This window comes from Zalophus californianus, chromosome 8 (assembly GCF_009762305.2).
Source record: "Zalophus californianus isolate mZalCal1 chromosome 8, mZalCal1.pri.v2, whole genome shotgun sequence".
NCBI classification, from domain to species: Eukaryota; Metazoa; Chordata; class Mammalia; order Carnivora; family Otariidae; genus Zalophus; species Zalophus californianus.
Window position 1 is genome coordinate 58,429,333 of NC_045602.1, and position 12,906 is coordinate 58,442,238.

Here is a 12,906-nt window from a genome sequence, read left to right on the forward strand (position 1 = left end):
CCACCCAACAGTGGCTGCTGCAGGGCCCTGTAGAGCCCTGGGTGCAGGTATAGGAAGATTTGGGTCAGATGGAAATGGACAGTGCCATCCCCATCCTGAGCTAAAAGTGCCACAGTGTGTTGGATGGGGAGCCTCTAGCTTACCCCTGATCCAGGAAGTCAGTGTATCTGGGAGTCTCTTGTCCATTGTGGGTTGTTGCCAGGAGGCTGGTGGGAAGGGAGACCTCCTTCTCCCTGACCAGGGAGAAGAGCATTAGTCTAGTGGCTAGTGGCTGGGTGGCATGGGTGGGTAGAATAACTCAGCAGTTAGTGAGCCATGTGGGGTTAGTTTCTCTGTCAGCGTGTGTTTGTGTGTGTGTATATATGTGTGTGTGTGTGTGTGTGTGTGTATAGAAACTAACCTTTTCCTCTGTGTGCTGAACTAGGCACAAAACAGCCCACACTACACTACCCCCAACTCCTACTACACATATAACCAGTTACATTTCATAACCATCCTGTTGCAACTAAATGGTGTATAGGCCCCCTAAAAGAGACTGTGGGGTACACTAGAAAATGTTCTTAGATATATGTGGTCTTAGGCAGGTCACTTGACTTCTCTGTCTGAATTTTCCCATCTGTGAAATTCTAATACAGGACCAACAAACAAAACCTTTATGTACAGTATAAATGTTTGCTAAGTGCTTTCACATAACTCTCCCTCCTTTGATCCGCACAAAACCTTAGAGAGGTGGTTATTAATATTCCTTTTTTAAATGAGGAAATGAGGACTCAGAGATTAAATGACTTACCTAAGAGTAATTTCCCAGCTAATGACAGAGTCAAGATTCCCAACTTTAGTTTCCTGTGTGTCACAGGTGCTCCTTGTTTCAGGGACGAAATTCTTAAATTCTACAGAAAATATATAAGGTATATTTGTATTATTTTTATCATAAACCAAGATGTCACAGAGTAATGGTAATCAGTGACAAGAATTTTGCCATATGATTTATGTAATTCTCCATTATTAAAGAATGACAGACCCTGAAGTGGGGCTACATCCTCCTTAAATTTTTATAGTAACAAGGCAGCTTACAACAATTCACAGATGTAGCATTTTTACAGAGTGCTCCTTTATCATTCCAACCAAGTATAGTCAAGCAAGCTTACTTAAAAAAAAATGTATATACTATCCTCAGTGGAAATATAGGCAGAACTAGTTCTGAGTTGTTAAATGTTTAGGACAAATCATTAACATTATGAATTCCAGTTCACTGACGCAAAAGATGACTCAAAGCCAAAACAGAATGTTTGGGACAAAGCAAGAAGAAAAATTTCCCCCAGCTGAGGTTCATGTTACAACTAAGAGATTATCTCTTCCTCATTAAGCAAAACTGGTTGAAATTACCTTTTGACTGAATACTTAATCTATCTGAGGTTTTACTGTTTTTATAGGAACGGCAATGAGAATTATTTGGTCTGTGACCTAAATCAGTGCATAGAAAACCCTTCTCCAAGGGAGATTCTCAAAGAAGGGGTAGGATATTTTGCTTTTAAGTTATTAGTTTTCTAGGTAATGAGTATGCAGACAAATTCTATTTTCCCTATTGTATATGTGTCTTGGGTTTCACTAATGGACATTAGTAATTTCTTGCACTATTTTAGAAATGTCACTTAACTGGGTATTTACCCCAAAGATACAAATGTAGGGATCCGAAGGGGTACATGCACCCCGATGTTTATAGCAGCAATGTCCACAATAGCCAAACTGTGGAAAGAGCCAAGATGTCCATTGACAGATGAATGGATAAAGAAGATGTGGTATATATACACAATGCAATATTATGCAGCCATCAAAAGGAATGAGATCTTGCCATTTGCAACGACGTGGATGGAACTGGAGGGTATTATGCTGAGCGAAATAAGTCAATCAGAGAAAGACATGTATCATATGACCTCACTGATATGAGGAATTCTTAATCTCAGGAAACAAACTGAGGGTTGCTGGAGTGGTGGGGGGTGGGAGGGATGGGTGGCTGGGTGATAGACTTTGGGGAGGGTTTGTGCTATGGTGAGCACTGTGAATTGTGCATGACTGTTGAATCACAGATCTGTACCTCTGAAACAAATAATACAATATATGTTTAAAAAAAAGAAGAAGAAGATAGCAGGAGGGGAAGAATGAAGGGGGAAATTGGAGGAGGAAATGAACCATGAGAGATGATGGACTCTGAGAAACGAACTGAGGGTTCTAGAGGGGATGGGGGGTGGGAGGATGGGTTAGCCTGGTGATGGGTATTAAAGAGGGCACGTTCTGCATGGAACACTGGGTGTTATACACAAACAATGAATCATGAAACACTACATCAAAAACTAATGATGTAATGTATGGTGATTAACATAACAATAACAAATTTAAAAAATTAAAAATTAAAACAAAAAAAATGTCAGTTACTTAAAATAAATTGAAAACATTTGTCAAAAGCCAAGATTAGGATGTTGGCTTTTCAAACAACCTATTGGAATTTCAGAGGTTTTGCCTGTGAGATATTGTTGGCAAGAACAATTCCATGAAATAAGAAAAAAAAATTTAAACATTATGTTGAAATGAATACACATAGTTGGACACTTGCTAAGATCAACTTTCATTGTTTTTTATTTTACTTATCTCTTAAATATTTTCTCTTCCTGATTCATTTTCCCAATTGTAGCAGAAACTGCCAGATGTGCATCTAAATACTGCCCCACCCACTTCTTCCACTATAAAAAAAGATACATGTCTGGCCAGCTCTACAGCCTGTTCTTGCTCCTTCTGCTCTTAGATAAGGTCATGTGAGTAAGTTCACTTGAATGAAATTTGAGTAGTCTTGGCCTGTAAAAACCTCCCACACATGCTTCTCTAGGATGGTAACCTGCCTCCAAGATGGCGTCCAGTGATTCTTGACTCCTGGTATTTATGTCCCTGTGTAATCCCCTCCTTCACTGACTATAGCTGACCTATATAACTAGTAGGATATTGCAGAAATGATAGAATGTCTAGGTCATAAAAGATATTGCAACTTTTATCTTGCCCCCCCTTTTTTAAAGTGATCTCTACACCCAATGTGGGGTTTGAACTCACAACCCTGAGATCAAGGGCTGCAGTTCAACTGACTGAGCCAACTGGGCACTCTTTATCTTGCCCTTTTAGATCACTTTCTCTGAGTGAAGCTAGCTGCCATGTCATGAGGACATTCCAACAAAGCTATCAAGAGATCTGTGTAGGAAGGAACTGAAGCCACCTGGCCATAGCCATCATTAATTGAGATCTCATCAATAATATGAGAAGCAAATACTTCAGCCCTTGTTGAGCCTTCATATGACTGTAGCTATGACAGACATCTAACTGCAAACTCTGGCTCAAAGAAAATGATCCAGAACTATTAGGCTAAGCCACTTCCAAATTCCTGACCCACAGAAACTATGAGATAAAAAATATTAAATTGTAGTTTTAAGCTGTTAAATTTGTTTTGCAGCAATAAATAACAGATGCATCCAGTCAGCTGAATGGCAATGCTCACAATCTTGGAAACCACATGTTGAAGAGTTCAGAGCTGTAATCACCTCAAGTTCCTGAATGACTAGATAGAGGAGAACCTTCTCTAGTTTCTCCACGCCCGACATCAATCTGGACTGTAGAGAGAGAAATAAACTTATTTAGAGCCGTTAAATTTTGGGGTCTAAATTTTACAATAGTTCAGCATGTCCTAACTAATATATCAAATTTATATTCTATTTCTTTCTTTCTTTAAGTCTTATGTATATATGACGATATTATTCTACTGTGCAAGGATTACTGTTAGAATAGTTCTTTAAACACTATCAAAAACATTTCATTGGTTAAAAATCATATGATTAAATATTGAAAGTACTTTTCCCATCTGCAAATCCTATTTTATTTGCCCAACCCTGGCATAGATGCAGTTAATACTATGATGACCCTGCCCAGATCCACTTTACGTGCTTGAAGCACCCACCCCCACTTCTGTGAGTGTGGATGGTAATGGCTTACAACTAGCCCTCTCCAGGGAATTGCCATCAACCAATGAGAGCCAATGTAGGAAATTATGCCCCCTCCATAGATAAACCACAAGAAATGGCCAAATAAAATGATGGTATAAAAGTCCAGCCCTGTTGCCACAAGGAATGACAGGTCCATGGTGCCGTTTATACCCAGAACTCTCCCCTCTGTAGATTGGGCTAAGGCTGGACTTTATGTGATACCAGATCCTTACTTAGCAACTCTTTTTGCTTCCCTATCACATTCCTCTCTCTCCCTTACAGATTTTTTCCAAAGAATGGTCTCACAACAAGCCACATGCACTCAAATCCCTATCTCAGATTCTGCTTTTAGGAATTCTAATCTAAGACTACCTACTTTCATGAAACTAGACAGGAGAGGTGAGATCTTCTCAGTTATTTATAAGACTGATATATTTGATTCATGAGTGAAAAAATGTATTCTCAGTCCAAAACCTTGAAAAGACTTAAAAAAAGAAAAACAATAGAGAAAAGTAAGAAAGCCAAAAGCTTATAATCTGACAATACCAACAAATTTGAAAAATCCTAAAATGAAGAAAAAATACAACATAAATCACCAATATCAGAATAATAGGGAGATTATCACTACAAATCCTACAGACACTAAAAAGATAATAAGATAATACTATGAAAAATGTATACCAAAACTCTGACAACTCAGATAAAATGGGTAAATTTCTTGAAAAATACAATTTACCAAAGTCAACACAGATTAAACAAAATTCTCTTAGTCCTATACCTATTAAAGAAATTAAATATATAGTTAAAAACTTTCCAAAACAGAAAACTCTCAATCCAGATGGCTTCATTATGAATTCTACCAAACAATCATTGGAGAAATAACACTAATCTTATAAAAACTCTTTCTTACAGAAAATAGAGAAGAGGGAAGACTAATCCTAAGCCTAAAACCTCACAAACACATTACAAGAAAAGAAAATTATCTACCAATATCTCTCATGAATACAGACCTAAAAAATTCTTGAAAAATATATTAGTTGAATCCAGCAATATATAACAGGAATAATATACCATGACCAAGAAAAGTATAGCCCAAGAATGCAAGGTTTGTTTAACACTCAAAAATCAATCAGTATAACCACATTAACAAAATAAAGGAGAAAAAAACCTTTAGATCATCTTCATTAATGCAGAAAAGCATGGGTCAAAATTTATCACCCATTTATAAAAACATGAAGGAACTTTCTCAATTTCATAAAAGCCAGTTATAAAAACCTACAGGTAATATTACACTTAATAAATCATACATTGGATGTTTTCCCCCCTCAAATTGGAAACAAGGAGTGGAAGTCCATCCTCCCAACTTCTATTCAACATTGTAATAAAGGTGCTAGCTACTGCAGTAAGGTAAGAAAAAATAAAAAATAAAGAAGAATAAAGAAATAATAAGAATTGTATCTTTCCTCCTCTCTGTGTGTCCTAACCACCTAGTGCCCAGAGGCAATACACCCTCCCAGCCTGTTTTTCTTCCATTATACCTAATTCTTCAAAGTTATTTCTCTTTGCTTACCTCTTTTGTCATAAAAATATATACTTCTCCCATTGTTTCAGACCCCTAGTCAGAGTTGTCACAGAGGAAAACATCTGAAAAACTATTTCACATGATACGCTCACAATTAAATGTACTACCTCTCCAAAAGATATCTGCATTGAAAAAGCCTGTTTATAAATAATAATAACAAAGGGAACATAACAGAGAAACTATAGGATGGGAATATATTAAACATTTAACATAGTTATTTCATGTAATATGACAGGCTAGGCACCTGGTTTGTCCTTCTTTAAGAAAACAAAAAAAAATTTCTAAATTATATATTTTAAAATATTGAAAATATCAATGAACTATAAGAAAGTAAGGAATTCTCAGATCAGAGACAAAAAGAGGGAGGAAACCCAGAGAAGTAAGTGTAGCATTTTAGCCAGTTATCTTTCTCAAGGCATTGACTAAATTGCATGAATTTGAACTTTGGTGATCATGGACTCACAAGACCCACAGAGCAAGAGACAAAGACCAGGGTTCTCCAAAGGTAGTAGTTTGATAGAAGCTCCTCCCTAACTTAATAAAGCTGAGACATCAAAGTTCTAAACATTCAGTATAAGCATGACCTAGAAATAAACTTACCCCTTTCCTGTCCTTGGGGTCTACAAAGAGAATTGTCTTTGCTCTTAGCATTGAGCAGAGAAGGAAAAATGTCATCAAGGATTTGGAATCACAAGATGGCCCTCACACAGGTTTGTAGCACAAATTCATAGGAACTGTGTGTTACCAAAACCTCAAGCTAAGAATTTAAAGTACAGTGTCCCAGATTTGTAGTGCACCAATATGGCTGGTCAGCATCAAATGTAAATCCAATCTGGCACATCCTACCATAGTCTCAAATTTCAAAGAGTTCCAAGAAGTAAAACTTCAAGTAAAATGAACAGCTCACCAGAAAAAACCGACAAAACACACAAGTAAAAAAGATAGCATGAATGATAAACAGTAGAAACAAATGTTGCCAGGAATATGTTCACATATTTTTCAGTCACAAACTAGAAAATTAAAATGTTTACTATGCGTAAAGAAATAACAGATAAACTTCATGATATGTTCCAGGAATAAAATATAAACATTAAACAATAAAATATTAACATTCATTTATAATAAAAACTCCTAGCTAACTAGTTATAGAAGAGGCTTTTTCAGCCTTATTTAAAAGTAAAACTCAAGAAAACATTACATTTATGGTTAGTTATTAAAATAATTTTCTCTGGGGCACCTGGGTGGCTCAGTCAGTTAAACGTCTGCCTTCAGCTCAGGTCATCATGGTCCCAGGGTCCTGGGATTGAGCCCCATGTTGAGCAGGGAGCCCGCTTCTCCCTCTCACTCTCCCTCTGCTCCCTGTTCATGCTCTCTCGCTCTCAAGTACATAAATAAATAAATCTTTAAAAAAATGTTTTTCTCTAAGTTTGGGAACAAGACAAGAATGCCTACTTCTGTTTAGCATCATACTGCATGTACTTGTCACTGAAGGGAAAAAAAAGGAACAAAATATAAGAATAAGGATTGGAAAGGGAGAGAATATTATCATTGTTCTCAAATGATGTTGTAGGTAAAAAATTCAAAATAAGCCACCAATAAAATTTTCCAGCTTTACTGACATATAACCAACAACCAATAAATTTTTAATGAATATGAATTTAGCAAAAGTTTCCAGATACCAACTCAATACACAAAAATTATATTTCTGTATAGCAGCACCATTTACTAAATGTTATCTCTGTGTGTATACAGGCATATATACCACAAACATATTTTTAAAACCAGGAAATAGCTAGGTATTAATTTAACACCAAAACTTTTAAGAAAAAACAGACTAGAAGATTTTATATTGTAAAGGTATCTGTTGTCCAGATGTCAGCCAGGCTGCATTCTCCTCTGGAGGCTTAACTGGGGGAAGGATCTGCTTCCAAGTGTATTGGGGTTATTGGCAGAATTCATTTTCTTAAAGCTTTAAAACTCATGGCAGCTTGCTTCTTCAACACCAGCAGGAGAGAAGAGCTTGCTTAAATATATATATATATATAGACATAGACATAGGTGTGTGTGTGTGTGTGTGTGTGTGTGTGCACCTACACATACATACATAAATATATGGAGAGACACACACACAAAACTATGGGGGGTAATATCCCATTACCTTCGCCTATAACATAACCTAATAAAGAATAAATAAACCACATCCCATGACTTTTGTCAATTCTATTTGTTAGAAACAAGTCATATGTTCTACCTGCATTTAAAGAGAGATTATACAGGGCATACCAGCAGGCACAGAGATCATGGGGGTGGCAATTTAGAATTGTGCTTACTACAATGGTAATTTAGTATTTATTATATGTATAAATCACAATTTATTTATCCAGTCTATCCTTGATGGACATTTAGATGTTTTTTTTCTAATTTTGGATTGTAATGGTTAAATTTTACTTGGCTGAGCCCAGGTGCCTAGATATTTGTATGTTTCTGTGTGGGTGTTTTCAGATGAGATTTAAATTTAATTTGGTGGACTTGAGTATAACAGAGTACCCTCCAGATCTGATTCAATTCGTTGAAAACCTGAACAAAACAAAAGGCTGAGCTAGAGGTAATTGTGTCAGCAGATTGTCTTCCCACTTCATCTGCAACATTTACTCTTTCTGGTTTGCCAGCAGACTGCCTTTGGACTTGAACTGTAATTCTTTCCTGAGTCTCCACCCTGCTGGCCTCCCCAGCAGATTTGGACTCACCAAGCCTCCACAATGGCCTGAGTCAATTTCTTAAATAAATCTCTTTCTTCTCTCTCTCCACACCTTGTTGGCTCTGTTTCTCAGGAGAAACTTTACTAATATGAGTGCTATTATTAACAATGCTTCCGTGAATGTTCTCCTGTACATATCCTGATGAACATGAGGAAGAGTTACTGGGGTATATATCTAGAAGTGGAATTCCTGGGTTGCAAAGTATGCCTCTATTCATCTTTATGAGGATTTTTCAAAGTATTTTGTGCTCATTAATACTCCCACCAGCACAGCTGAGTTCCCATTAATACAAATGCTCATCAACATATGGTATTGTCTATTTTTAAATTTTTGTCAGCCTGATGGGCATGAAATGGTATTTCATTGCATTTTCTTGATAATTGATTACGTTGAACATGCTTTCATGAGTTTATAGAGCATTTAAGTTTCTTCTTTTGTGAAATGTTTGGTCAAGGCTCTTGCTCATTTATCTGCTAAATATTTTGTTATTTTCTTACCGATTTGTAGTAGCTCTTATATATTCTAGATACAGATCTTAAATATCTTGTAGTTTGTAGCTTGTCTTTGCATTCTTTTTATCATGTCTTTTGATGATCAGAAGTTCTTAATTTTTTTTAGGTGGGGGAGGGGCAGAAGGGAGAGGGAGAGAGAGAATCCTAAGCAAGCTCCATACCCAGTGCAGAGCTCCACTTAGGGCTCAGTTCCAGAGCCCCAAGATCATGACCTGAGTTGAAATCAAGAGTTGCACCCTTAACCAACTGAGCCACCCAGGCACCCCCAGCAGTTTTTCATTCTGTTGTAGTTTACATTTCAACCTTTTCCTATCTGTTTAATTTTTTGTTCTTTGTTTAAGAAATCCTTCTGTATTCTGTTTCCATGAAGATATTTTCCTATATTATCTTTCAAAGGCTTTAACTTTGCCTCTGACTTTTTGGTCTTTATTTCTTCCAGAAATGTATTTTGATTATTGTGTGGGATAGAGAGCCATGTAATATTTTCCCATATGGGTATTTTTATCAAGTATCATTTATTGAAAAATCCATCCTTTCCTGCCATCTGCAATACCTCTTCTGTCATATATCTATTATCTATATATGCCAGTGTCTACTTCTGAACTTTAATTCTGTTCAATTGACCTACTTCTCCATCCAGCATCGATACTATATTATCATTATCTTAAGAACCAATGCTTTATGTCTTGAAATCCATAGGGCAAGTCCCCTAAATTTATTCATCTTCTTTAAGAGTGACTTGGCTATTTTGGGTTCTTTGTATCTCCATATGAATTTTTAGAATATGACTTTGAAGTTCCACTTTTAAAAAATCTACCGGAGGGGCACCTGGGTGGCTTAGTCAGTTAAGCATCTGATTCTTGATTTTGGCTCAGCTCATGATCTCAGTGTTGTGAGATCAAGCCCCGCATTGGGCTCTGTGCTGGGCATGGAGCCTGCTTAAGATTCTCTTCCTCTCCCTCTGCCCTTTCCCCCCCACCCTCTCTCCCTCTCTTAACTGGGAGATAATAAATTGTGGTGTTTTAAGCCACTATATTTGTGGTAATTTGTTAACAGCATATAAAACTATTGCAACTATATAGAATTAAAAATCAATAAACTAAGCTATATGTATCAATATAGGTGAATCTTCTAAGATTGAACAAAAGAAATAAGTCATAGAGAATACAGACAGTAGGTTCAATTTACATTATGTTTGAAAGCAGATAAAACCCAACCAAAATGTAATTTAGGGAAGCATACATAAAGAGTGAAGTTATAAAGAAAAGCAAAGGAAGAAAATCACAAAAGATGGGAGAGTAGGTTACTTCTGCAAGAGAGTACAGGACCCACATGGAACTCTAAGATATTAGCAGTGTTCTATTTCATAACCAGAGCTCATAATATTAAAAATAATTTAATTTATAGAATGTACAAATTACATTCCTATATTTATGGTTAGCCCCCCTACCCCAGCCCTCCAGCTCAATCCCTCTCCTGATGGGGGAGTGATTTGAGGGCAGACAAACTTAAATTCAAATCTTAATTCTGTCACTTCTTTGCTGTATGATCTTAATTTAGAGCTATAAAATCAATATCCAGTCTCCAGACTTTCCAGATGAAAGGGCTATAATAAATAACAGCTGAAAAATCATTACCTAATAATGAAAAAATAAATACAAAATCAACAATTTGAGTTCTAACATATACATAAATACTATGGATATATTTTTAATTAAAAAATGATAGTAATCAACCAGCATTGTAGAGAGACTGGTATTCACATGCTGGTAGCATTGCAAATATATACAGTCTTTCAGAGGAGTAGGTTTAACCCTATTTGAAATGCAAAATGAGATATTAAAGTACTGCCGTCCTTTGATTCAGGATTTCTACTTTGAGAAATTTAAGTTTATTTAAGTAAATAATCTTAAAAAGTCAGAACCAAGCCAATGTGTACAATAGTGTTTGAGGCAAAAGACTTATGACTTATCTTAACTTGAACTTGAAACAACTCAATTTCCTTAATTTTTATGTAAATTACCAAAAGTGGAGCACAATGACAATAAAAATAATGTGATAAATATATGCCTTGTGGGGTGCCCAGGTGGCTCAGTCAGTTGGGAGTCTGCCTTCAGCTCAGGTCATGATCCCAGGGTCCTGGGATCCAGCCCCATGTCAGGCTCCCTGCTCAGTGTGGAGCCTGCTTCTCCCTCTCCTTCTCCTCCTCCCCTCTGCTTGCTCTCTCTCCTGCTCTCTCTCTCTCCCTCAAATAAAGGAATAAAATCTTAAAAAATACATTATTAAAAAGTATATACCTTGTGTTGGTATATGGATATATTAAACAACATCAATGAACAACCAGAACTAAACATGTATTCACATGCTGTCTATATGATTAAAAATATCTGCAGAAGCATTGAAAATATCAGAGATAGTTAAAACAATATAAATAATTGTGTTAGGCTTATGGGAATGTTCAATGAAGTGATTATGATTTTTAAAATAAGCGGGTATATATTTAACTGGAGGCATATACTTTTAATGATGGAATTTCAGGAAGTGTTATAGACAGATGGTGAAACTATTTGTACAGGATGTGGGGGTGGGTAGGGGAAAGGGGGACCTAAAATCGCACCACATGGGAAGTTTCTATTATCAGAGGGCTTTCTCTGGATTGTTTAGGCTGTGGAGCCAAAGGGGAGAATCACACAGAAGATTTCTCAAGGGGAAAAAGACTGGAAGAACTATACTTAGAAAAATGTGATTGTAAATTTCTCTTTAGGATGTAAGCTGCTTTCTTTTAGTTTGTGTCTCTCTTTCTTTTTTTTTTTTTCCTAAAGCAATTACAACTTAATGATTTACTTCAATATACAAGAGAGACTTCTGGGGTGAGTCTGAATCCTGTCTGCCTTGGTCTGACTAATTTCTTTCAACACGGAAAGAAGTCTGAAAAGTGTCACAATGAAAGAATATAGTCATGCTCGGAATGGTATCCAATTGCTTTGATGGCAGCAACTTTAAGGTCGTTTTGTTCTGAGTCTTAGTAATTTTACTGAATTGAGTATTTTAGCAAATTAAAACCCAAAAAAATGAAGTGCCATTCCCAACCATAGCCCAGCATAAAAGAAGGCCCAGGAGCAAGAAGGGAGTTTCTCCATGGCTATTCCAGCTTTCAGCTTAGAGCGCAGATTAGAAACAAGGAAGAAGCCTCCTTTATCTTTATTATTATTTTTTTTTAAGAGGCTCCACACCCAGCATGGAGCCCAACACGGGGCTTGATCTCAAGACCCTGAGATCAAGACCTGAGCTGAGATCAAGAGTTGGACGCTTAACCGACTCAGCTACCCAGGTGCCCCAGAAACCTCCTTAATCTTAATCAATAAACTGTAGGTGTTCTGCCTAGAGAGAAAGTGAATGCAGATAAAAGTGTTATGCGTCCAAGAGCACTGTAATGTCAACAGATCACTTCTCTTATCTCTGTTTCTCCAGTTATAGAATAAAATGAAAAATAACTTCTCTCTACCATCTCCTTGTATCCTTGCCATTCATCCATCTGGAACATATTGTGACCATAGATTAGAGAAATCAATGATTTTTTTTCCAAACATGATATACAGTTCTCCCTGCCACCAAGTGGCTTATTATACTTTAATTGAGACTACCTCTGTTTTTTGCATTGTGATCTGATTTCTACCCACATACTTTTTTAGAGAAGTTTTTAAATCACGAAGAGTGATGAGCAGTGAATGAATTTATAACTGAACTTTCCATAATATTAAAATTGTAAGAAATATAAAAAGATCACATAGACAGTGTTTACCTTTAAGCAGCACATGATTTAAAAAAACAAAACCAAAAACAAAAAAGCTTTTAGTATCACAAGGGCTACGATGTAATCTCCCTAATAAGATCACTTGATAACAAGTTGCTCAACTGTGTGCATGACCTTTCAAACAGAACTCCCTCTTAATGCCGTGAGCTGTCATGCAAATATTCATAACTTGAGGTTATATTTCATATACATTATTCAAGAAGTCTACATAATACCAACA